Here is a 25,023-nt window from a genome sequence, read left to right as displayed (position 1 = left end):
TCAGTTCATTAACTACGATACGTTGCTTAAACGAAAGGCGTTTTAGAAAGTCGTTTAATCTGTTCAGCTTCATTACCTGCTCAAATCAACGCTGTGAATGGCTAAACCTTAAGTGACTTATGGTTTTAATGCAACTACGGTAGTCTAGCAACTATGCATCGGGGAATTTTGGTAGCATCGAAAATTATAAGGTGAAATTAGCTGAGGTTCGTTGTAAAAGGAATATTCTAGCAAGTAACCCTACCCAAATGTGAAAGAATCACCGATTGGAATAAAACTTTGCAAAAATATTGAACTCATGTTTTTTTATCAGCAACATACACCTTTACCAGGTTGAAATGTAGCCCTTATTGTTTTAATTGGGATTTTAGAGGGTAAAATATACTATTCTTTTATTTTAAATTTTAATTAAAAATTTAAATAATGAATGAAAATTTAAAAAAAAAAAACTAAACAAATATAAGTTGACGTGCTTCAGGATTTTTTTGAAATTACTATTTATGGGAGTAAAGGATTGTGAAGGATGATTAACCTCTATTAATAATGTTTTCACAAAATCCTGAAACAGGTCTGTTTCAGTTTGTTTAGTTTTCCAAATTTTCAATAAGTATTTGAAAATTTTTGTCATTAAAATTTAAAATAAAAGAATATATTCTACCCTCTAATATCCCAATTATAAAATATTAGGGCTACGTTTCACCCCGTTAATAGTGTCTGTTGCAGATTTTAAAAAAAAAAAAAAAAAACACTGGTTAAATATTTATTGTTGTGCAAAGTTTTATTCCAGTTGGTGGTCCACTTGGGGTAGGGTTATTTATAAGTACCACACTGTAAAAAAATTCCGAAACGTTACTGAGTATTCACATGTAACGTTTCGGGATTTCAATAGTTTTTATCCACTTCCTGGAAAAATCAAGTATCATTGTCAAAAAGTTTCCTGAATCGCGACAAGCTGTCCGAATTCAAATACCTCTCTGTTGTAAAAAATGTTTTTAGCTCCCAGTTTAAAGATTAACTGAGAGTATTCATAAGGTGTATCGGCTTCAGATCAACTAAGGCTTGTCCATGCTGTTTAAACTCCCAAAGGGAGCGAATAAGTATGGACTACGTAGCTTTGCAAGAATTGCAAGCAAGTGAGATGCTTGATACTTACTTGCAGTTCTGACTTAGCTTTGGCCATGTCTGCACTACTGCTTTTAGAAATGTCTTGATAAATCAGGATGTTGCCAAGCTGTTATACTATCCCTACTTAAGATTAATCACGTTCCAGAGACACGACTGGTTTTAAACAGGATGATTTCAGGATTTTTCAGGAAGGTTACTGAATTTTAACAGGAAAAGTTCCTGGTTTTTTCGAGATATGCTACTGGTAGAAATTGGGCACATCAGCTGCCTATTATTTTCCAGGAACGTTTCTGAATCGTTTTTACAGTGCATGATCTATTTAATTAGCACAGTGTCTAAGGGTAAGGGATAAGAGGAAGTTGGATTCGATTCTTGGAGCCATAAATACTGACCAATTACAAGTGTGTACTAAATCGACAGGCCTGAAAGTCATGCGTGTACGTCGTTGAACATTTATTATGGAAACTGGGTAAAATTTCCCATTTCTTCAGCTTCGTGTCTAATTTCGACTTGTTAGATGATTGGTGGCAACAGGTCTTCATGATTAATCCAGTAATCGTCGTTCTAGTAGGGGCAATCAACAATGTTTAATTACTGTGTTCCATTTACCAAATGGGTGTAAATACTGAAAGGTAAGTGCCTTCACGTTAAGTATAATAATAACATAATATGCGTTTCTATATGATAAATCATTAATGGCTACTATCCCAAAGAATTTAGTTGAAATCAAAGTGGCATTACATAAAACTAACCTTAGAACTTATTTTAGTTCTCAAAACCTGAGTATCTCAAACATGATTTCTGAGTATTCATGTATTTCTCCTTTTACGATACAAGATAAATTCTGATATTCTTGCTAGTATTATACTATCTCAAATTACTTATTTTTTTAACTAAGATTTTTTTCTTAGTAGCGCAATTTGTAATCTAAACAACGTAGCATGTGCTACGTTGAGTGCATTAACACACTGTAAAAAGAATTCAGAAACGTTCCTGGAAAATAACGGCAGCTGATGTGCCCAATTTCCGCCAGTAACATACCTCGCAAAAGCCAGGAGTGTTTTCCGCTAAAAACCGGTAACCTGCTTGAAACTATCCTGAAAAATCCAGAAAGTTTCCCGCTTAAAGCTAGTAGTGTCTCCGAAATTTCAGAGTAATCTTAGGCACGGATAATATAACAGCTTCCATAAGCTGCATTACAATCATGGCCAAAACTAAGCCAGAATTGCAAGTATCAAGCATCTTACTTGATTGCAATTCTCGCAAAACTACGTTGCCCAAAGACTTATTTCCTCCCTTTGGGAGGTCAATCAGTCAGGACGAGCCGTAACTGCATTAAAGTCGATACACCTCAAAAATACTCTCAGTTAATTTTTAAACTGGGAGCTAAAAATGTTTTTTTACAACACAGAGAAGTCTGAATTTGTGCAACTTGGAGTAATTTAGGAAACCTTTTTGACAATGATACTTGATATTTTCAAGAAGGGGATAAAAACCATTGAAATCTCGATACGTTACATGGAAATACTCAGTAACGTTTTGGATTTTTTTTACAGTGCAAGTAAAAACTACGTTAACGCATGTTTTTTTTTTTTTTTTTTTTTTTTTTTTTTTTTTTTTAAACTTAAAATATAATTTCGAACTCACACCGGTCCAGCGTATTCGCAAACAGCATTAAAATATTTGTATTTCATTGGAATAGGGAGCATTTTACGAATATTCACGAAATATGTCAGCATTTCATTGCAATTATCTCCGAAAAAAACCTTTCATTATTTTCAATTTCTTTGAACGCCGAATAAAAACAAATCTCAATTAACGTCAATCTCCACCGCATTAATTAGCAAACACTTCATTATAAGATGCACCCTCGAAAATAAAGCAAATTATTATTCTTTATTCTCTTTGTCATTCGTTTATTAAAAGGATTTTTATTATTGCCACCACTTGTGTGGTAAAGCAGGAAATAGCTGTCCGAAAATTAATTGGTCGAAGCTTAAGATTTTGAATTTGGAAGAGTTAAAGATTACACTTTTTTGAAGAAGGTACACAAAAGACCGTAATTAACAAGTCTTCACTCTTATGGTTTTTTACCCTCCAATGTAGATGTGTTAATATCATTATGAGTGTAAAAGTTAGCGAAAATGAGTGGCAACATATTTTGGAAGCTGCTTTTTAAAAAGGATTTTGAGTTATTCTAATTAATTAAGAAATAAAAGTAATACATGGTTAAAAAAATCAGAACATTATTTTTTGCGAATAACTTCCTTTAATTATTATATGGGTTTTTCTTCATTTTTTTCCACTTTTTCGCAATTAGAGCTTGAAAGTATATCGGTAAGAATGAATGTTAAAATTTTTATTATATGTATAGCAGAATTTTAACTAATTTGTAAAGCGTCTACTGTAGTGTTTTAGTTATTTCGAAACTTATCGCCAAAAAAGTTTAAGAAATGCAGTTATTAAAACTAATTTCTGCATCTTAGACAACAGCGTTTTCAATTTTCACTAGAAGGTTACATTTAAACTCATTTTTCAAAAACTTTTTCCAACATACAGTCACCTCTCGGTAATTCGAAGTCCGAACGGACCGGCTAAAACGTTCGAGTAATTAGTAATTCGAGTTGTGGAAAGTTTCCACAACAATCTCAAGAATTTGGGAACCAATAAAAACTTCGAGATAAAGGAATATTCAGCTTATAAGCTTCGAGTTATCGACACCCGACTGTATGTGCATATATGGTGAAAGTACACTTATGTATATTTATGTTGAACATTTTTATTCAAATAACCTAAAATTATCTGTTACTTTGTAAAATATTTCAATCGCTGAGTAAAGGGTTAGAGAGGGAACTGATAAAGAGTTTCCCAGAAATTCATGTATAAATTTAGAGGGTGTGGTAGAGAACACATTGAGTAGCAAAATGATGTAAATGGGCTTTTTTAAGTTTTGAAAGAAACGCGTTTAAAGTTCAGATACCTGTTAGGCTTTCATTGATTTTTTTTTTCTAAATTATTCTGTATAGCAACACCTACCTCGATTACCATCACCATACCATTATCTTGTGCCAAGAACAATCTCTCTCTCTTTTTTTTTTAAATTTTGGTACTTACATTCCTTTGCTTTTCACTACCTCATATACGAATATACACTGTAAAAAAATTCAGAAACATTACTGGCTATTTCCGTGTAACGTTTCGGGATTTCAATGATTTTTATCCACTTCCTGGAAATATCACGTATCAAGGACAAAACGTTTCCTCAATTGCTAGAAGTTGCACGAATAAAGACTTCTCTCTGTTGCAAAAAATATTTTTAGCCTCCCAGTTTAAAGATTAATTGAGAGTATTTATAAGGTGTATCGGTTTCAGTTCGTTTACGGCTCGTCCACGCTGATTAAACTCCCAAAGGGAGCGAATAAGTATGGACTTCGTAGCTTTGCCAGAATTGCAAGCAAGTGAGATGCTTGATACTTACTTGCAAGTCTAGCTTAGCTTTGGCCATGCTTGCAGTACTGCTTTTGGCACTGTCTTGATAAATCAGGAAGGTGCCAAGCTGTAATAGTATCCCTACCAGAGATAAGTTTGAACTTCCAGAGACACTAAGGCTTTAAACGGAAAGATTTCTGGATTTTTCAGGAAGGTTACTGAATTTTAGCGGAAAAGTTTCCTGGTTTTGCGAGATATATTACTGGTAGAAAGTGCACATCAGCTGCCTATTGTTTTTCAGGAACGTTTCTGAATCGTTTTTACAGTGTATGATCACAAACACAAGGCTGAAGCGCTATATGCACACAAAGCCAGGGCACTGTAAGATGCGAAACAGATTACAGAAAATGATAAATTTCAAAACAAAGACGATTTATCACATCGTTGTAGTTCTTAAGAAGAGCTTAAAACAGTATTTGGTATTTGCTCCCTGTAGCTGGAATACGTGCGTCAGAATAACACTGCACCGACCTTTGCATGCACAAATCATTCTTTCAGCGATTGCTGCATTAAGCCTGTTGAATATGTCACATGACACAATTTTTATTTTCAAGGTAAGCCGGGCAAGGCTGGGCAATGCAGCTAGTTACAATAATAAAATAATAAACGCAAATATAAATATTTTAATTCAAACATATTTTTGGTAGTAAATATTTGCTATGAAACAATTATCGTTCAGGAGTCAAAATCATTATGACATCATCAAGATTCACGTACTTTGGATTTTAAACAATATTTCATTCTCAAAATATCCACATTAATATCTAAACAACGAGGGTTTTTTTTTTTTTTTTTTCGATTCACATTTCTGTAAATTTATTATGTGCTAATGTTTGTGACTCGATTTCTGTTCAAAGCAGATCATTTAAATAAACATTCTTGATTACCATGCGCTTATCATGCTGTAGACTTAATGTTTAATTACACCCTTCACCACTTCTGTTCATAATCATTTAGCATTCTCAAGAAAGTCTCTGGAGCTTGTGTTTTTTAAGTGAACCAAAGCTTGCTTGCTTAATGTACTGCTTACAATCACGAAAGTTAAGATTAAGTACAGCTATCCATTCCCCTCCTACACTGCAGGAAACTTCACAACTACGATTAACATTTATTTACAGGACATCGGGCTACTATTTATATGAAGTTAGCGCGTCTAAATAATAAGCTTATATACAGTCCGGATAAACGTACTCATGTCACGCCCTGACATAGAAGTCCGGAACTGCACCTAACGTGCCCGGATAACGAGGCAAACGTAGCGAAATTGAATATCATATGAGCACGGCCATGCCACAGTGTTACCTAAATCATAGCGATAACGACGTGATTTAACACTGCCCTGAACTAATCTGGAACGATATACATATGAGACGGAGTAAATAGCATAACAGGTAGCGTGATGAGTTTCCTATCCCATGCAAATAGCAATTGCTTAGAATATCTGTAATTGCGTGATAGGGTCCAAATACACAAAGGAATGATTAAAGTCAACTTAATCCTTGAAATCTATTCCACGCAGATGAAGGCTGAGGAGGCAGTAAGGGATAAGTAATGGTGTTCTTATGAGGGTTCTCTAATCCGATTATTTTAGTTCTTGTGAGGAATATGTTTTGTTAAACTTGAATTCGTACTAAGGAAGTGCGATGCTAACAAATTGCTTTATGGAAAGTAAGGATTAGTGTTTCTGTGTGAAAACTTTTGCTTCTATAAGTAGATTATTTTAACGAAGGAGATAAATAGGGGAACATTTTAATGGCTGTCTATAAACTGCATCACACTATTTTCAACATATGTGACCCCCCCCCCCGCCCCGCCCTTTGACACAAAGTTCAACGCTTTACATCTGTACCTCAGAGTTCATAAGTCATATAATTGCTGTTTTACAGGAGAAACGAAAAACGGTAGCTTAGTACATAAATGCTTGGACTCGAGCTCTTTTATCACTGGTATATTGTTATAAAATGATTTTTTATTTTAGGATTACGTTCATATGGCTCGAGGCAGAATAGAATTCTGCATAAAATGCACTAATAACTTTTGGACTTACGTCAGTCTATGCCCGGCGATTTTGCCTAACTGACCGTTGGGACCCCTGCTATGTCCCATGGAGCGCTATGTTACTTAATCATAATGATATAAAATATTTATTTTACCTAAAATGTGTGATGTGACACTTCCTGTTACCTGAAATAAAGTCTGCATTAATCTAAACATTGTAATTCTGCCAACTTCAGGAGGAACTTACTATATGAAATTATAAGTGAGGAACCGCCCCGTGCAAAATCAATAAAACAGATCCACGAAAATACAAAACTGAGTGAACGACTGATTTTTATTTGTCAGCGTCATTCCTATACGGTAGTGTACATTCATTATTCATAATTTAAATTATTATCATGGAATAATTTTTTTTTGGTGGAAAACTGCTTCAGGTATATGGTTGTTTCCTGAATCTTGAAGAGTGTCCCATAGCACAACGGGATGTGTCACATGGTACAATAGGATGTTGTATCTTGGAACAGTTTTGAACTCTTACTTTAAATGGCTGGCAATATTAGATTTTCCAGTTGTCTGAATTTTTAAAAAAAGCATTGCAAAGAAATATTTTGGGGTATTTTATTGTGATTTTTAGATTTTAAATTTGAATCAAATTATTGACGTCATAAGAATTGAAATATTTAAAGTGTCCCAAGGTACAACACTCTCCCCTACTGCATACCTTAAAATAATCCATAAAATGCATGTTTTTATTGAAAAGCAAAGTCATAATTGGTTCGTACAAACTTGTGGGGATTTATTGTTCAGTTTTTGTTGAAAATGTCCACGAAATTTTGATTTTTCAATATATTAGGAATTGTATGATTAAATAAAAGTTAAGTTGTAAAAAACTATGTTATTTCAAGTAACTTCACCCCCCCCCTTTACCCCACCCCTCTTAGTGTTCCAAAGTACAACACTCTCCCCTATTGAAATATCAAGCAGCACATTTATAGAACTAAAATTTAGTTCTTTGCACGATTTGTGAAAGGTATATTATAAAGGTATATTAATTTCGTTGACACGTTTCTCCTTAGTAAGATCACATGCAATATAAGCAAAATTATCATATGGAAAAGCCTATGAGCCGTGAACACCTACGTCTATGTTTATCTCTTTTCGGCAACACTATGGGGAGCTCGATAACTTTTGAGGCAATGACTACGGTCGCTTTTTATCTTTTGTTCTTCCTATTTGTTTGTTCTTTTAACAGTTTTGTCCTTTTGTTCTTTTGCTCTTTTTGTTCTTTGCTTTGCCATTGGAAATTAAAAAAAAATAAAATAAAGTCCATATCAAGTGGAATAAAGTAATTTTTGCAGCAAATACATATGCTGATATTGTAAAATTATAGATAGATTTATTACATTTTTATACTAATATTACTTTGTATTCTATTAATATTATTTCTACGGAAATTGAATTTCTACTGTAACAAATGAATCTAAAATCCAAATTAAATGTTATTTTGCTCTGTATACACGGTTCCTACAAATTATTCTTTCGTATAAAACATGCTATATATAATCATCCTATTGAATTTAAAACGTTCAACAAATATTTACTTGCAGTTTTTTCTGAATTTTGTGAAATAATAAAACTTTAATGTACTACTTCGTGTTATAAATCACACTAATTAAGTCAGTGTTGCCCAACCTATGGTCTGTGGGCCATACGCGACCCCCGAAGCCGATTAATGTGGCATGATGCTATGTCTTATGTTACGAATTGAAAACCATATTCTGGAACCTTCCAACACAACAATTAGGGGAGGGTGGCCAAAAGCGAGTAAGTTTTCGAAGAACGCTCAAAAATTGTAGTTTTTCCACTTTTATCGCAGCAATTTTGGTTTTGTTTCCTAGCAGGGTTCTTGAACCTCAAAATAAAAAGTGATTTTAGTATTATTTCAAACTCAATATTTATTTATTAACAAACTTTTGAAAAACCCGCCTTGCCCTATCAGGGAGCTCAAAACGGGTAAGCTTAACTAATTGTGACTTGGTACATTTGCCAATCAAATATGAAGTTGTAAATGATTAAAATCTCAATTGTATGTGTGATCGACTATCTACCTGTCATTATAAAAAAAAAAATACAAAAAAAAGTTGCACTTAGCCAATTTAAAGTCAGCACATTTGTTTATAAAACATAAAGAAATAACTGACTAAATTAATAGGCTAATTAATTGCCATCCAAAAAATATTTTTTTTTAAAATTATACTTATCCTATTGAAATAAAAAATCTAAGTCAGCGCATGAGTCAAGAAATAATAAATAAATATGCGATTAAATCCTATACCCGCTTTGCCCGAAGGCATGTTTTTTATTTCAATAATCTTAACCTTAAATTTAAAAAAGAAGCAAATGAAATGACTATCGTAGTTTGTAGGTGGATGGTGTCAGAATAGCGCTACATTATTGACAATAAAAAAAAATAAGCTGGTCTTTGACTAATCACAAGTTACAAAACTTCATTTTTTTAGAAAAGTATAATTTTTTTTAAAACCTGGTTGAGCCTTACCGCTTCACTGCTGCTTCAGTGGGATTGATTAAAACTCGGAGTTGTTCAAGTAAATACGACATACGTATCCATCGCTGCTTACACACCATGGGTGGAAGGCATACGAAGACCTTCCCGCTTTGGGCCACCCTCCCCTAGTCTTTATTTGACACTACGAATAATTGTTGCAAATTTGAAACCAAATAGTTTTATACGCTTTATATGTGAGGTTGATATAGTTTTGTATGATATATTTGTTTCTAAAAACACATGGAAAGTTCGTATTGATAAAATAAGCATATACTAATGATAGCAACAGCTCTAAGGTTTGTAATTTCTTTTTATTTTCTAGTTTTTCCATGTTATCTATAAAAACATTTAAAAGAATTTTAGTTTCATATCTGTCTGGCTCGTGAGATTCATCTTAGTATCAGATGCAGTCCTTGGGGAAATCAATGACCCTAACGATAATTTAACTAATGATGAAGTGGATTGAACAGGAAAAATTCCGTGTAAATATAAAGAGACATACGATTCAAATGAATATAAATAGTCATATGGTATTAGGTGAAAGTAAAAAAGTGCAATAAATAACCTCCTATATTTTCTGTCTAGTTAAATTCATTTTTAAAACCTAAAGAGTCTTTCACAAAAACACGCAGAAATTAATTGAGAAATGCAATCCCACTGCAACTATAAATTCACAGTTCATGTTCAACTTAATGGAGGCTCTAGGGTACGAATTATTTTCTTCAAAAGTAGATATTCGAAATTGTTTTCCTCCACACACCCCTTTCCCCGTTAAAATATCATCTCCTCCCTCGCACTCACGCAAAAAGATTCGGACTTCCCGAGGTGTGCTCTCATTTAATAGATTAAACGATTACTCAGCTTTTCTGGAACAAAGCCAAACACGAAACCTAAAACAATGGGTGTTATTTACAGAGGACTTCAACGAGAGAGGTTATTTTGCGACAGATAAGGATTCCGTGCCTAATTACAGCGCAGGAGCCGTCCCTTTGTTATCTCTGGGCAAATGCAGTGGGGCCGTGGTTTTGTTTATTCCCTGGTAATTGGAACTTTTATCGTGTGACTTGGGGGAAGCCTTTTATTGCAGCAAATGATAGATCAAGCGATGAAGTTGAAGTTCCATTATCATATTCGTGGGTTTCTCTAAGAGGTTTTTTCCCTTTGGTGAAACCACAAAGTTGAGAGAGATTTGGGGTTTCTATTCATCTCTGTCAAGAGAGTCGGGATTCGGGTAATAAGTCATAGAATAATGGAGTGGAGAGTTAGAAGGCTTGTAAATCGGCTGAGGACGAGCTGAATTGTTCACTCGTGTTAATGAATTTTTGCTCTTATATTTCATTTCTCGCGTGAAGTTATTTGGATGGAGTTCGGGTTCTAAGAATATTTTTGCGGAATTGTTCTTTCAATAAAGAAGGTTTTCATTTTCTATTATGCATTTTGTCATATATATGTTCAAACGAAAAACAAACGACATTATTTTGTCACTTTAAAGAATATTTATTATGAGCAATTTCAAGATATTTGAAAATGTGCTTCATGCATTTGCATTGTCGAGCAATTGGCATATATCACATTATTTATTTAACACACTTAAAATTAGTAGTATTATGTTTTTCAGGGTTACTTATACTTTCTATAAGATTTGCCTGTAATTGAATGGAGATGTAAGTAGAATTTCTGGTTAGAGTTTTAATTAGTAAAATTATTTGAAGATCACATTTTTTATAATTTTTTAATGTAAATTACCTTTTTATGCTCTTGTTTCAAAATATTTGGTGAAATAAGAAATGTTTCCTATCAAGAATCAATAACAAATGATAAATTAAAGACTTGTATTAATTTAAAATAATGTTTTTGTCAGTTTACATCAGTTATAGCAATGATATTTCTTTCACATGCTAAATCCTAAGACACGTAGTGTTTAAATATGATTAATGCACTTAAATGTGCGCAGAACCCAAAAATATGGTTAAACATTATTAACTCGGATATTTTCAATAAAGTTTTTACGTCTTTTGGGAAAAAAAGGGAAATATAATTTTCACAAAGCATATGCTTTTGAAAGATATAAAAGGCAAGAAGAGAGCTGGAATATAGTTTGAAAAAACTTTTGGACATGATAAAATTCAATTGTTAACGTTCTGTTCAACATAATTCCTTTTAAGTATTTGAAATTTTTGATTACTCATAATATTCCTTTCCCATCGATTTAAGTTAATTTAAACAAAAACTTACTTTCTATGCTAACCATTTAAAGTTCGTTAGATCATACTTAGTTACATATTAGCCTTCCAAGATCAAATGTTGTAAATGCGTTTAACTAATATGAAAACAATTGTTATGGTTTATTCTGTTCCTTTACATAAACTTTAATGTTTGTAATCTTAAAATTGAAGCCGCTTGCTGTTTTACGTAAAACAATCATAAACTGCTTTTTTCAGAAACAACTATTAATTTATTTTGGAAAGAAATAAGAAATCAGTTTTAATCGCTTGGTTAACTATTGTATCACACTTGTTTTTAATGTCATTTAACATTTCAAATTTAGCAGTGAGTTAAAGCTCCTAAGCCAGGGCTAAGGCAGAACTACATGCAGTATACCGAATAGCTGGTTATCACTTCTTGAGACTGCAGTATCGTTCATACTATATATCCCCAGTCAGAAAAAGTGAATAGCCCAGCTGGTGGCGGATGTCAGCTCATTTAAGCTGAGAGTGCTCTCAGCTTCAATGAGATGACATCTGCCTCCAGCTCGATTATTCACTAATCCTGACTGAGGAGTTCTAATAAGAACGGAACTGCAGTCTCAGGATGTGATAACTGAGCTTCCTGGTATATTGCATGCATTTCAAATTTAGTTTCTGTGATAGAAGTTTTCGTGGAGCTGCTCATCAGTTTTATGAAAAGTTTTTTTTTCTTTTTATTTATAATTTGAATTTTTTGTAAAATTAGTTATCAGTGGACATTTGGGCTTATTCCACCAAATACACTCAACGAAGACGTAGGTTACATCAATCAATCTGACGTAGAAGACAACTTAAAAGATAATCAACTAAAGTTATAAATAAGCAAAAATTACTGAAATTAAACTGCGTTTTCTTTCTTATACTACATCAGCGTTTCCCAAACTAGCATTTCGGAAAGACTAGAGTTCCGAGAACATTATTTTTGATTCTGCAAGAATAGTGATTTCTTATTTTCATTGTCAGTTTTGAATTTTTAGACACCACTATGGAAAGAGCACCTTCTGGAACTTTCATAGGTGTAGAGGACTTTCTTTTATATATAAGATGCAGAGAAAAAAATGTGCTTAAATTTTTCTTATCCCTGGTTTTAAGAAATAATAGTCAGTGGAATTGCTGAAACATGATGAAAAATAAATTTGAAGAAAGAGTTTGGTTGTTATTTTTAAAGTAAACCTAACCGTTTTGCATCCAATTAAGTGATACACACTATTTGTTAAATTATTCTAGCTCTTAAAAATATATACTTGAATTTATTTTTAGCTTAAAATAATTTCAGAAGAGAACAAGAGCTTCTGTTGTAAAATTAAAGTAGGGAAGAGGAAAAATAGGCTTATTTACTTCTGGAAGAATCTGTTTTGCTTCTTTTTTTTTTTAAGGGGAAAGTAAGTTTAAAAAATCAAGCATACGTTTTAATCCCATGCTTACGGCGAGATTTTGAATTGAAAATTGTTAAATCTGGAAAAAAAAAACATTTTTTTTTTACGATTTATTAGATTTAAAATTTTGTACGGCAAAAAGAGGAAATTTGAACCATGTAAAACATAATAACAATACCTTTATCCTTGGTTTGGATATCCTTTATCCTCGAAACTTGGTTTGGAATCCTATGTGAATGTTAAGTAGAAAACTAAATTTCATATTTTGGTACTCTATATATAAAAATATAAAGAATAATTCTGATTTAGAACTTTTCAATATTTTCCGCAGCCTATAACTCAGAGCACAGAGATACAATAGAAATAAACATTTCTTCTCCATTCTTTTAATAACGTTTCTTCTACTTTCGAAAATATTCCACTGAAAGTATTCCATACAAAGAATATAATCCCAAAATCATTTCTTAGCAAACAGATCAAACCATTCTTTTACATTTTATGCTAAATTCAATTTACGTTGCTTGTTGAGGATTTCGTAATAGTTTCCAAATTCCATTCGTTGCCCGGTAAACAGAAAAACTGATTGAACAAAAGAGATGGCGCTTTTTTGTGTGTTGTTCCTCTTATTGTCTTAAGGTCTAAAATAGTTTCCTTTGCTATTGCTTCCAGTTGGATAACCTTCCATAAGCTTCCGTTGTGAAATTCTTGAGCTTTTCTTTTCTGGTATGTCAAATTTAGCCACGCTTTATACGTTCCGGATTCGATGGATAAAAGGAATTTCTTTGTTTTGTTACTTTCCCTACTTCAACAAATGTTGCCGAATTCTGTTGCGTAAGATATTTAATTGTTATTTCTTGTTTGCTTGATGCATAAGGGTTCCTTGATCTGTACTTTTATCGTTTAAAGTTCTTTTATTGAAAGGGAGGCAATTCCGGTGAAAATAAAATAAAACGTGCCTCACTTTTGAAGTTCAGTTAATGCTATATCATAATTATACTTAAGTTTTTGTTAATCTCAATTGTATGTGTGAATTTACTAAGTTCAATAATACGAAAAGGTTATTAAAGTTATTTACTGAACGTCTACGATGTAACTCTAACATAACAAACTGCAATTACTTCAATATATATATATATATATATATATATATATATATATATATATATATATATATATATATATATATATATATATATATATATTGAAAAAAGGGATATTTAAGATGGGGGTCATACTTTTGTTTTATGCAGAACGACGAGTGAGAATTGTAAAAAAAAAAAAAAAGCTTTTTGAAAAAATTACATTGGTTTTGATTATTAAGAAAATATTTTGCTGGGGAATACCATGATTCATTCAACTAGCTTCAAATGTTTATGATTTTAAACTTGTCACCTATCTAGCCCATCGATAGAATTTAATGATTCATACGTGCTACCTTCTCCTCCAAATAAAAAAAATGTCTATGAAACTGTTGAAAACGGAAATATGAGAGGGGGGCTGCAATTTTCAAAAAACTTATGGTCATATTTAAATTCAAGGGTCATTTTTACATAAGAATCAGCAAGAAAGGTGTCAGATGCATTTTGAAGGAGATTGTGTGACGCGCCCTGTTATTGTTATTATTTATTTTTTGCAATTTTCGTTGCAACAATTTTGGCCAGGTTATCAACTAATTTAGTGCTGCCATAGAAGTTTTGGAATTTAATATAATTGTTGGCTTATTACAAGTATAATTTAAAATTAAGTAGTGTCTGAATAGTGAGCTAAACGAGGAAGGACTAAACATCTCTGCTGCCAAGGTTTCACCAGGTAAGTAGCCAACGGTCAACCAGTTGTCAGAGGCAACTACCGAAGCCCGTCAACCACTTAGCAAGCCTAGCAACCATGAGGGTTGGCGAATGGAATGAACAGTTTGCAAACTCCCCCTTCCCTTCCTCGAATCGTTGGCTGAAGGCGGAATACGGCGGATGGAGAGCAAACTGAGCCGCGGGGGGGGGAGGGGGGCGACCCCCCTTTGCATTATACATAAAAATTCGATTCGGTGTCCATTTTTTCATTTTTTGAATCTTTTACACCGTAGTAACTCATTAATAGTATAAAAATAAAGTTGTTCTATTTACTTTCGAATAAAAATGCAATAAAAAATACAGGGTTCGCCGATCATGATATATATCACGATATATATACGATATTTGTTTTGAAAATATCATGCTATTTTAATGTTTTCGATATTTATTTTTTCAACTGCGGTATTCTTAATATCCTTATATATTATTTCTGTAGCCTGTTTTTGGTTTCTACGCCAAATTTCCCTCAATTCTTGATCGATTTCTTTGATTTACGGCTAATTTTATAGCTTATGGTGCTGGCTACTGACGAAAAATAGACCCGAGGTCTAAAAATTGTTTCCTTTAGCCGAAAAACCTGTTTTAAAGAACCAGAATAAGGTTTTCGGTCAAACTTATAAATTTAATTTGCGCTATGATCGACAGAGCTGAGTAGCTTGATCGGCAGAGCGTTCTCTTCGTAACCCGGAGAATGCGTGTTCGGGCCCACGTCCGGACAATCTGCAACAAAAAAATTAGAGAAATATCGCGCATTACATGAACACTGAATTAAATGAATAACAACTATGAGGGAATAGAATAAATGAGAAGGAAATGCTCGTTGCTGATATGAAATCATTCAGTGATTTTGTGCTAAATTACTTCGAAATTGCACGTAGTTTTTTTTTTTTTTCTTTTTTTGAAGCTTTGGCTCTGGAAAGAAAATTAAAGCATAATGTAAGCGAAAATATAAGTAACAGGTTTAAGATTTCATACTACAATAGAATTGTTTTTTGTTCAGAAAAAAAATAATAAATCGTATATTGAAATATATATTCTTCTAATGAGTTTTTGACTCTTTGTACAAATAAATAAAATACTACCTCAATTTGAAGGGTAAAATACATATTTTTTCTTCTTTTTGCTAAAAAACAAATAGCTTATCACATTTTTACTACATTCGAAAAGCGACGCTTAAAAAACAGCATAGTTCAATTTATTTTGTATTTTAACCGTGCTGTTAAATGATGAACACGTGCTGCCATCTAAGTTATAACGGTTTAAGCAGCCTGCGATAACAAATTGTAAAAAATTTCAAAAATAAAAACATTTTTCTTCAATATCTTATCTTATATATTAATCCCCTCCCATTTTAAAACCTATCAGGCTGGCCATTGACGAAAAAAAGACTTACGGTTGAAAATTCAAGTTTTCGAAATCGCCTCTTGCTGTTTCAAAACCTTGATGCTGCCTGTAGTTCTTATGCATTTTTTAAAGCAAAGTTCTAATGCAGTTTTCCATTTTTTGCGTCGCTTTCGGCAAAAAAAAAAAAAAAAGCCTGTGTGTGTGTTCATATTTTAATAAGGCTTAACAGCACTGGACTTAGTTGTTCGTTTTAATTGATAAGTTTTTTTCGGTAGAGCGCTCGGCTATAAACTATTTGAACTTCGGGCAAGCTTGGGCTGTCCGACATAATATCAAATTTATATTAGTATTACGCATTACAGGTGCTCATAACATACACACCTAATAAAATAAATGCAGTGGGAATGCCACTTGGTGTTTCGACTCCTTTATGCAGGCTACAGTTATCATTCGGATAAGTTGATTGTTAATCGAACTGTGTTCTTTGACTACATCCAGACCACTCAACATAATGTAAGCATAAAAAAGTATTAGATTTACTTAAAGAAATCCTTTTTGTGCAGAAAAACATTTTTATTGTATGCTGAAATGTAGATGTTTCTAATAGCAGTGTTCGACCTTTTGTACAAATGAAAAAAAACTACGCCCGATTAAAACTACGAGTTTCACTCAGTAAACCTTTAATTTTTTATTCGCGCGAATACGATATAAAGCATTAAAAGTATTATCAACTTCATTAGCAAGAAATTATTTTCTACTCCTCTGCTTTCTGCTGAAAAAAAAATACATTTTGTCTACGTTCGAAAAATTACACTTAAGAACGGACTCAGTTCAACTGGTTTTGGTTTTGAATTTTAAGTGTTCGATTAAAAGAGAAACATGTGAAGGCATTTAAGCCGTAACGGTTAAAGCAACCTTCTATGTGAAATAGTTCAATATTCAAAGATAAAAACACTTATTTTCAATCAAATTTATTACTTCTCTAGAATGTTTTTTTCAATCGCTACGTGAGATCTTTGTCATTCTTTAATCAAATTCCATGCTTTGAGAATAATTTTAAATCGTATCATGCTGGTTAATGACAAAACACAGATGCATGATCTTATTATTATTATTATTTTTTTTTTTTTTGCAAAAAGTTTTTTTGCTGTTCTTTACTACGCATTCCTTCAATGAATAGCTTTCGAAAAGGAAGGCGCAATTGCTAGGTTTGTTGGGGTGTCGGGCTGTTAGTTAGAATGGCGCCAATTCGAATACGTGCCAATAAATGTCTCTTTAATGTTTCTTTTTTCCCGTCAGATGCTGACATGTGCAGGACTGTATTTGCCACAACCTGTTTTTTCACATGCACAATTATTGCTTTTTCACGAGTCACCACTCAGCCACACTTTTAATGACATTTATGTTTGCATTGAAAATATGTACGATTAAAAGGGGAGCTATGATCAAATTATCACAACGTTGTATTTAACGAGGTTTTGTTACTGATGTCTTTAAATTACATGCCTTCTCTTCAGCGCTTACTTTTTTTTCGGTTCTTCTTCATAATGTTCTTCCTTTGAAATTCTTAAAGAGCGAAATGCCTTATGAAACGATTTGAAGCACAATGCGGAGTTCCGCACGAATCGACTAGTAAAAGTTATATTAATCGTAGTAATATTGTTAATTTATAATTAAAATTAACCAAAAGAATATTGCACTGTTAAAACATCATTAATGTAACAAAGTAATATAACATTCCCTTTTTATTTTATGTTCATAAAATTATTACTAATGTGAAATTTTTAATTCTTATTAAAGTACATAATTTAAATACTGAACGTAAAATAGAAAAAAATGAAATGTCTTATGACTATGCACCAGCTAATACATGTTTTTTATTTCTGAATCATATAAATGTGTAAAGGGGGCTTACAAAAACTGAGCAAAACATCTAATACTTAGTTAACCCATTAAATTTGATAAAAATGATAAATGAATTTTTAGATATAAATAATGAAAGAAACCTTAATTTTAAGTCTACATATTGTAATAACAATAAAGGAAAGCAAAGAGTGATTTGAGGATGCATTTACTATTTTGAAGACTTCAGTTTGGACTGATTGAAAATATCGGATTTATATCAAAATATACGATAGATATCAAAAATATCGAAACTTTTCGATATTTTAGAAAATATCATGATTTTTTCGAACCCCGATGGTATACTAAAGTGACAATATAAGCTTACTTTTCTCATCGCTATCTTCCTCAAATAAATATCGAATATTCTGGACTAGAGCTTAAAATACCGTATTTGTAGAATAACCAGTAGCCATTTTGTAGAAGCTCAGAGCAAAAATAATATTCACTAGCCACTTAAGGCTATAAATGCTTTAGCTCCAGATATGTTACACTTCTCTCCTGCATTATGTTACTATTTTCTTATGAGTTTTGTTTCACGAAATTTCAATTTGCGGAACGTAGTACATTAGCGGAAGAAATGCGTACGATATCGCATATTGTTGCTTGTTGGGATAAAATGAGAGAAAAGCTGCAAAGCTATTTGAGGAGAAATTAAAAGTAATTCAGAGGACTATTTCAAGGAGGAATATTTCGCGAACTAAAATTGACAGTATTCCTGATTATACGCGATCCTAAGTATGACCGCAATAATTTACATTGTGATTAACTACTGTTCTGCCGTGGAAAGGTAAACGGCATTATCTGCATAAATGCGTTTTCGAGATTATTTGTAGAAACACGCTTTGGGTTTCATACTAACAATAGGGAAATGTTGGAACTAGAAGAGATGTTCACTTTGTTTTTTTTTCTTTTTTTCTTTTTTTTTAAGCAATCACGATAGCTTATTGTTCTCACTTGACAGTTTTTAATTCCAATAATTTTATTCCCTACCCCCCCCGCCTCCCTCTGCACACCACCTTCGGCAGGCCTCCTCACGATGCTGCTCCTCTACCGAAAACCGTCTCCAAGTTGCGTCACTTACTTGCCTACACTTACAAATACACCTACACCTACACACACACAAACACATACACACACACCTACACATACACACAACTACCCACACATACACACAACTACCCACACATACACACAACTACCCACACACTTACACATACACATACCCCCACACACAAGCATACCCCACCACACACAAACACACACGCCTACATACACACACTCGTGTTTGCGAAAAACATAATTTGAATTCAAGATGTCAAAGTTCAAATTATTATTTTTTTTCCAGAGCGAAAAACAAATAAGCATAATTGTACAACGAAGTTATTGAAAAACAGATGACCCAAATTTAAAAAGAAAAAATGCTGTTAGTGCCCAAAGCATTATTATTCTTATTATTATCATCATTATTAGCATTAGCACTTTTCTCGTACTTAATTTTTGGTAACCTTTTCAAAATGACGGTTCCTTTCATAAGTTGGATAAAACCGTACGCCTTATCAATTTAGTAGGAAAGCAAAAATTCGATTAAAACAATTTTAAAAAAAAGCAATAAGCAAATGGGAAAAAATAGCACAGAATATTACGTGGCCGACTGAGATGACAGTCAGAAAAGCAATTAAAGCATATGAGTAAACATGGCTAAAGCGTATATAGAATATAAAAATTTTATCGAACTTTTTTTTAAAATTTGTATTATTTCAACTCTTGCATCACTTCAACATTTCGAGATTGTATTTTGTCCACATTTGCTTTACAACATGTAGCGATTCGGAATTTTTTTTCTTAAAGTTATTTTGATTTTCCCAGAAAACAGGAGGAAACCCGTAAACTCCCAGGACTATGCCTCGAAAATCATCTGTGACACTTATTTCTTTTGAAATTTCTTACAGTTTTAATTTATAAAAACAAAAATATCATACACAATTTCCTATCCAAACAATGACGACAGAATTAAAATACTTTTAAGAAAATAAAATGAGAAAAGGGGATTTAAAAACGTAACTATGGAAATACGAAATAAAACGAGCTGATGTGTGCATCACATGACTTCCTTTTCCTTTAATTTAATAATAATAGTGCATCGGAGTAAGTAAAGAAACACTTGAAATATTTTCACCCCAAGTTTGTTTTTAAACCAAGGCAAAGAAAACGTTTTATACAGATAAAATTTCCCAACAATATTGGCAGTTTTAGTGTGATTCAATGGTCTACTCTATGAATTTATGACCAAATTAAAACCAGATTTTAAAAAACAACCACCAAATTTGTCGCCAAGTTGGCGCGAAAACTTGGCAACCAAAAGCTTGGCGAAATATTGCCAAGTGTTTGCCAAATTATAACACTACTTGAGTTTGCATTGAAATTAACATTGATTTTACCGCAAAAAAGTGTATAAAACCCGCTTTTGAACATACGAATGCAACCAAAACTGAAGGTGCACAACTATACCCCACTAGGAGTCTACGAACCAAATTTCAAGTTTCTAGGACGTACCGTTTTTCTTATTTATGCGAGATACATACGCACATATTCACATGCCCACATACGCACATACGTACATACAAACGTACTTACAGAAGTCACGAGAAAACTCGTTGTAATTAACTCGGGGATCGTCAAAATGGGTACTTCGGGTGTCTGTACGTTCTTAGGCTTATATCCACGTGTGGTCGGGTTTAAAAAACTCAATACGCTTTCGTGCGAGCAAAATGGAATATTGAGGTCAATATTCGAGTGAATTTTTTTCGCAAATATAGTACTTTTCTGTAAAAGTAAGTAACAAGTTTAAGAAATTAAATTGAGAAAGATGGAAAGAAACAATAAATTCAAAAAGGGTAACTGTGGGAAACGCGAAATAAAATGGTCAACAACTTGAATGGAGATGAAATTTTTCGAGCTAGATTTAAAACGACTAGTAACTGCTTTGGAGATAGAAGACTAAATTTTTCGACCATTGGTCGAGATAGATCTGAAGTAAAAAATATTGCTGTATCCAACGGTGTCAAGAAGAAAACTGGAACAATTCCTTCACTTTTTATAAATGTTTTTTAATTAAGAAAGTAGTGTCGGAATTTCAGCTAAGCCTAAAAAAATTTTAGCTAAAAAACGCAAATAACTCTCGCCTTAAATAAGTTAGAGCATTGAAACGAATTGCGTACAGCGCAGAAAATTCTACCCATTCCATCGATTAATGTGTGCAAGTCACTTTGAACCCCTATATTCGGGAATTAATGTGAAAATTGAGCTTATATTGGAATAAAAAAGGAACTATTTAAAGGATTTTTTTTTTCGATTTGGTCTGCAAACCTCGTACTGACTTAAAGAAAAAAGAACTGAAAAAATTTCAGTGAAATTGACCGGGTAGTTCTCGAGTTTAGCACTTTCAAACACATAGACGCTTTTTTGGATACTTAATTTTGTACTATGTAGAGATGTAATGTTCAAGCACATAAAAATGTTTACATTACATTGATCTAAAGAGCGCTACAAAGTGCGATTGCCCGGGGGTTGGTTGAAACAGCGTTCGGTTCAAGCAACTCTAACATTAAATTGTATACAGTTATGTGCATTAAAGACTAGTGTAGATACTATTATTATAACATTATTGATTTGGGTTAAACAACGTAAATTTTTTGTCCGTCCCGCTTTTAAACAGGTAAATTTAAGAAAAGTATTTATCAAAGAGTGAATTTTTTCAAAAGTTGTTTAACAATCCCTATGTCGGTTTGCAGTTCATATTTCATTTTAGCGTACTGCTTACTTCACAATATAGCGGCAAAACGAATTTAAAATCTTTAATAAATGAATTTTTAATTCATAACACTGATATCACATTATAACTAAAATTTTAAATTTAAATATCATTGATATGTTAAATTTATAACAACATAATTGTAATAATGATTTTTGAATTTGATAACATTAGTCAACAAAAAAAGAACTTTTTGTCTGCATCCTAGTTTTAAATAGTCAATTCCTACTAATTTTAGGTCGAGAAAAACGAATATGGTAGTGGATTTCTTTTATTAAGCTCTTGTTTTTCAAAATAGAGAAAAGCCCACTGGAGAAAGATACACAGTAACCACACATTGATTTAAAGGTAATTGATTTGCTGTAAACGCTTCAGTTTCGATTGCTTTTCGTACGTCAAAGAAGGACCATCTCGTGTAATAGTTCAACAGCATGTGGTGAGCATTAACTCAGCCCAATGACCCTGGTATCTGCTCTCCATTGTAAAGATATCCTGGTGAAACCTTTCCTCATGCTCACTGTTGATAGAATTAATTTTTAAGCAAAGTATCCTGGAAAAAATTAACAAAATAGAGAGTCAGAAACACATCATTCATTAATGGTCACAGAAGTTCCGTAGCGATTGTTTGACCAACTGTTTTTAGTTCTCGTCTTCTCTGCTGCTTAGAAATACTTGTAATATACCCTTAAAGGCTTAATGGGTTTTTTTTCCTTCCCTAGCAAATTTTTCTTCAAAACCAGTTTTTTTCACAATTGCACGCATTTGAAGGGTCGTTAAAAATTATCTCCTTAACCTTAGCTTCAATATATCTTGGAAAATTTCCATTAAGGTATTGGAAAACCGTCGTTGTTTTCGCAGCATTCACGCAGTTCTTCATTAGCCTTAGCAGAATGAGCATGGGTTTAAAGCAGAAATGTGTGGATCTACTAGATTCTAATTATGGGCATTTCTCTTTCCAGAATTTAAATTTCTTGCAGTCCATTTCGGTTTTATGTAGTGATATTTTATATCCCAATCAAGGGTCAAAGTTTAGAAGGCAGTCTGTCCCACGGATGGTGTTTCTATCTGCCAGGAAAAAAAGGAACCTTAGATTTCACTATCCTTGTTGGCTCTGTACCGTGAAAACTAGAGATAATCTCAACTTTTTATGGTGATTTTCGTGTTTAGCGAGGCAAAATACTTCAGAAATAGCTATTTTGGAGCCGGATGCATTTTTGGTGTTGACTAGTGTAATTAATCGTTTGAAAGCTTAGTATTTGAAGTACACTCTATTTTTAAATTTACTTTTCTGCAAGTCTATTTGACAATGGAGAAATAAGCTGAGGCTTAGCGAAGGAAATATTGCCTAGCGCCTGGTCCGATATACGGGGAAAAGTACGCCCTTCACTTTAGAAATCGGATCAGTTAATTAACCCAAACATACGTAACCTTTTTTTTTTTGTCATAATTTCTGTCAATCGTTAAATATTTTCAGTTTTACCAGCGAAGCAGCGCGGAGCATTTTATCCATTTGAATCAAATACACCAGCCGATAGCAGCTCATATACCAGGAGGCGATCTTCTCTCATTCACCAAGTAATTGTCAATTTAAGTTGTAAGCAAGTATAGTACTATATCTTGTACCGAAACAGAGGAGAGGTTCACCTACCATTTGTACTGGTTGTCTCCAAATTTTAAATTTTTGGCACTTGCATGCTTTGCTGATCACTGCCACATATATGGCATTTTATAAAATGCGCAGTTTATTCAATGAACAACACGATAATAAAGTTTACTCAAATTACCCAAAGAACAGTTATTTCTTCTTCTGAGTAAAAATGATAATCGATTACATGCAGTTATAGGTTTGTGCCAACCAAGACGTGTCTTCAACGTGACTTAATAAATTTATCTCATTAATGGATAAAATGCAAGTTATTTCACCACAGAAAATTTCTAATAATTAGATGAATAAGTGTTTTACAGTGAAAACGCTGTCGAATGGAATAAAACTTTTAGACATTTTCAGGGAACCTTTTACAAACATTTGTGAATGTGGCCATGGTTTCTAATATAGGGTGGTACCGAAGAGCTACGTCAAGTCCCAATCCTTTTTAAGTATAATACAAAATGGTTATGTAAAAGAAATCTTAATATAAATCTGCTATCATCTTGTTCAATATGTACGCTGTTTGTGTGATTTTTCTGTGTAACCATACAAATACAAAAGTAGAAGCATACGGTTATAAAATATCCGTACATTGTCACAAGAGGGTCTGACAAGCTTTTTATTCGTTTAACTATAACTATTTTCATATTAATCGACATTTTGTGATTATAGTAACATCTCCAAAACCTCCCCCAATCGAGAAATACCCGGTACCTTCTTAACTATAAAAGGTATACTTCCCTAAGTATGACCCAGCTAAGCTATTTTCAGTAAATTACCGCCCAATAGCCAGGGTTTAAAGCAGAAATACATGAAATACACCGCTAGCTCAGTCATTTCCACCCGACGACTGCAGTTTCGTGCTTATTAGCACTCAACTTAGAACTTATTAGCACTCAACTTAGCACTGATGAGTGCTAATAAGCACAAAACTGCAATCCTCGGTTGGAAATGACTGAGCTGGCGGTGTATTTCATGTAAGCTATTTTCGTTTTAAACGTGAATGCCATGCTGTCAAGAAAAATTAATTAATGTCAAAAAAGTAAGACATCATGAAATAATACATTTTCAGCAACTGCATAAAAATAGTACTGCCAGTCTTGAAGCGACGATAACTAGTACATATTATGAATATGTACTTAAAGGAATTATACTTTTTGGTTAGACAAATATGTGATAAGATATTTAGAAAAATATCAGGTACGTTATTTAACAGCCGTTTGGTGTTTAAATATTACTTCAATTAAGACCAGCAATTTGAAAAAAAGCTCAATAAACTAAATGGCTTTTTGCTTATTTACTGATTTGATATTTCAATTAAATACGCATCCAATTTATAGTTGAAATATAAAGCCACACTACAGCAGAAAAAAAAAACCTGAAAGTATACAGAAAACACATTTATCAAACAAAAATATACCAAAAACAGAGAACAATATCATGCATTTGACATTTAAAAACCAAAATCGAAATAGTTTCTCTATAGGCGTGGTCACTTCTTTCAGATAGTCAGCGAAATGATATCCATTGCCAACCATCAGAAAGAGTACATCATTAATTTTGCTTTGCGTCTCAATTACGCCAGGGGTAATTATGCTCATTTTCGTACGTTTTCATATTTCGCGATTAAGTGACCACTCCTAAGAGCAGCTTTTATTCTTTGTACTT

This window comes from Uloborus diversus, chromosome 8 (assembly GCF_026930045.1).
Source record: "Uloborus diversus isolate 005 chromosome 8, Udiv.v.3.1, whole genome shotgun sequence".
Taxonomy (NCBI): domain Eukaryota; kingdom Metazoa; phylum Arthropoda; class Arachnida; order Araneae; family Uloboridae; genus Uloborus; species Uloborus diversus.
This window is presented reverse-complemented; position numbering follows the sequence as displayed.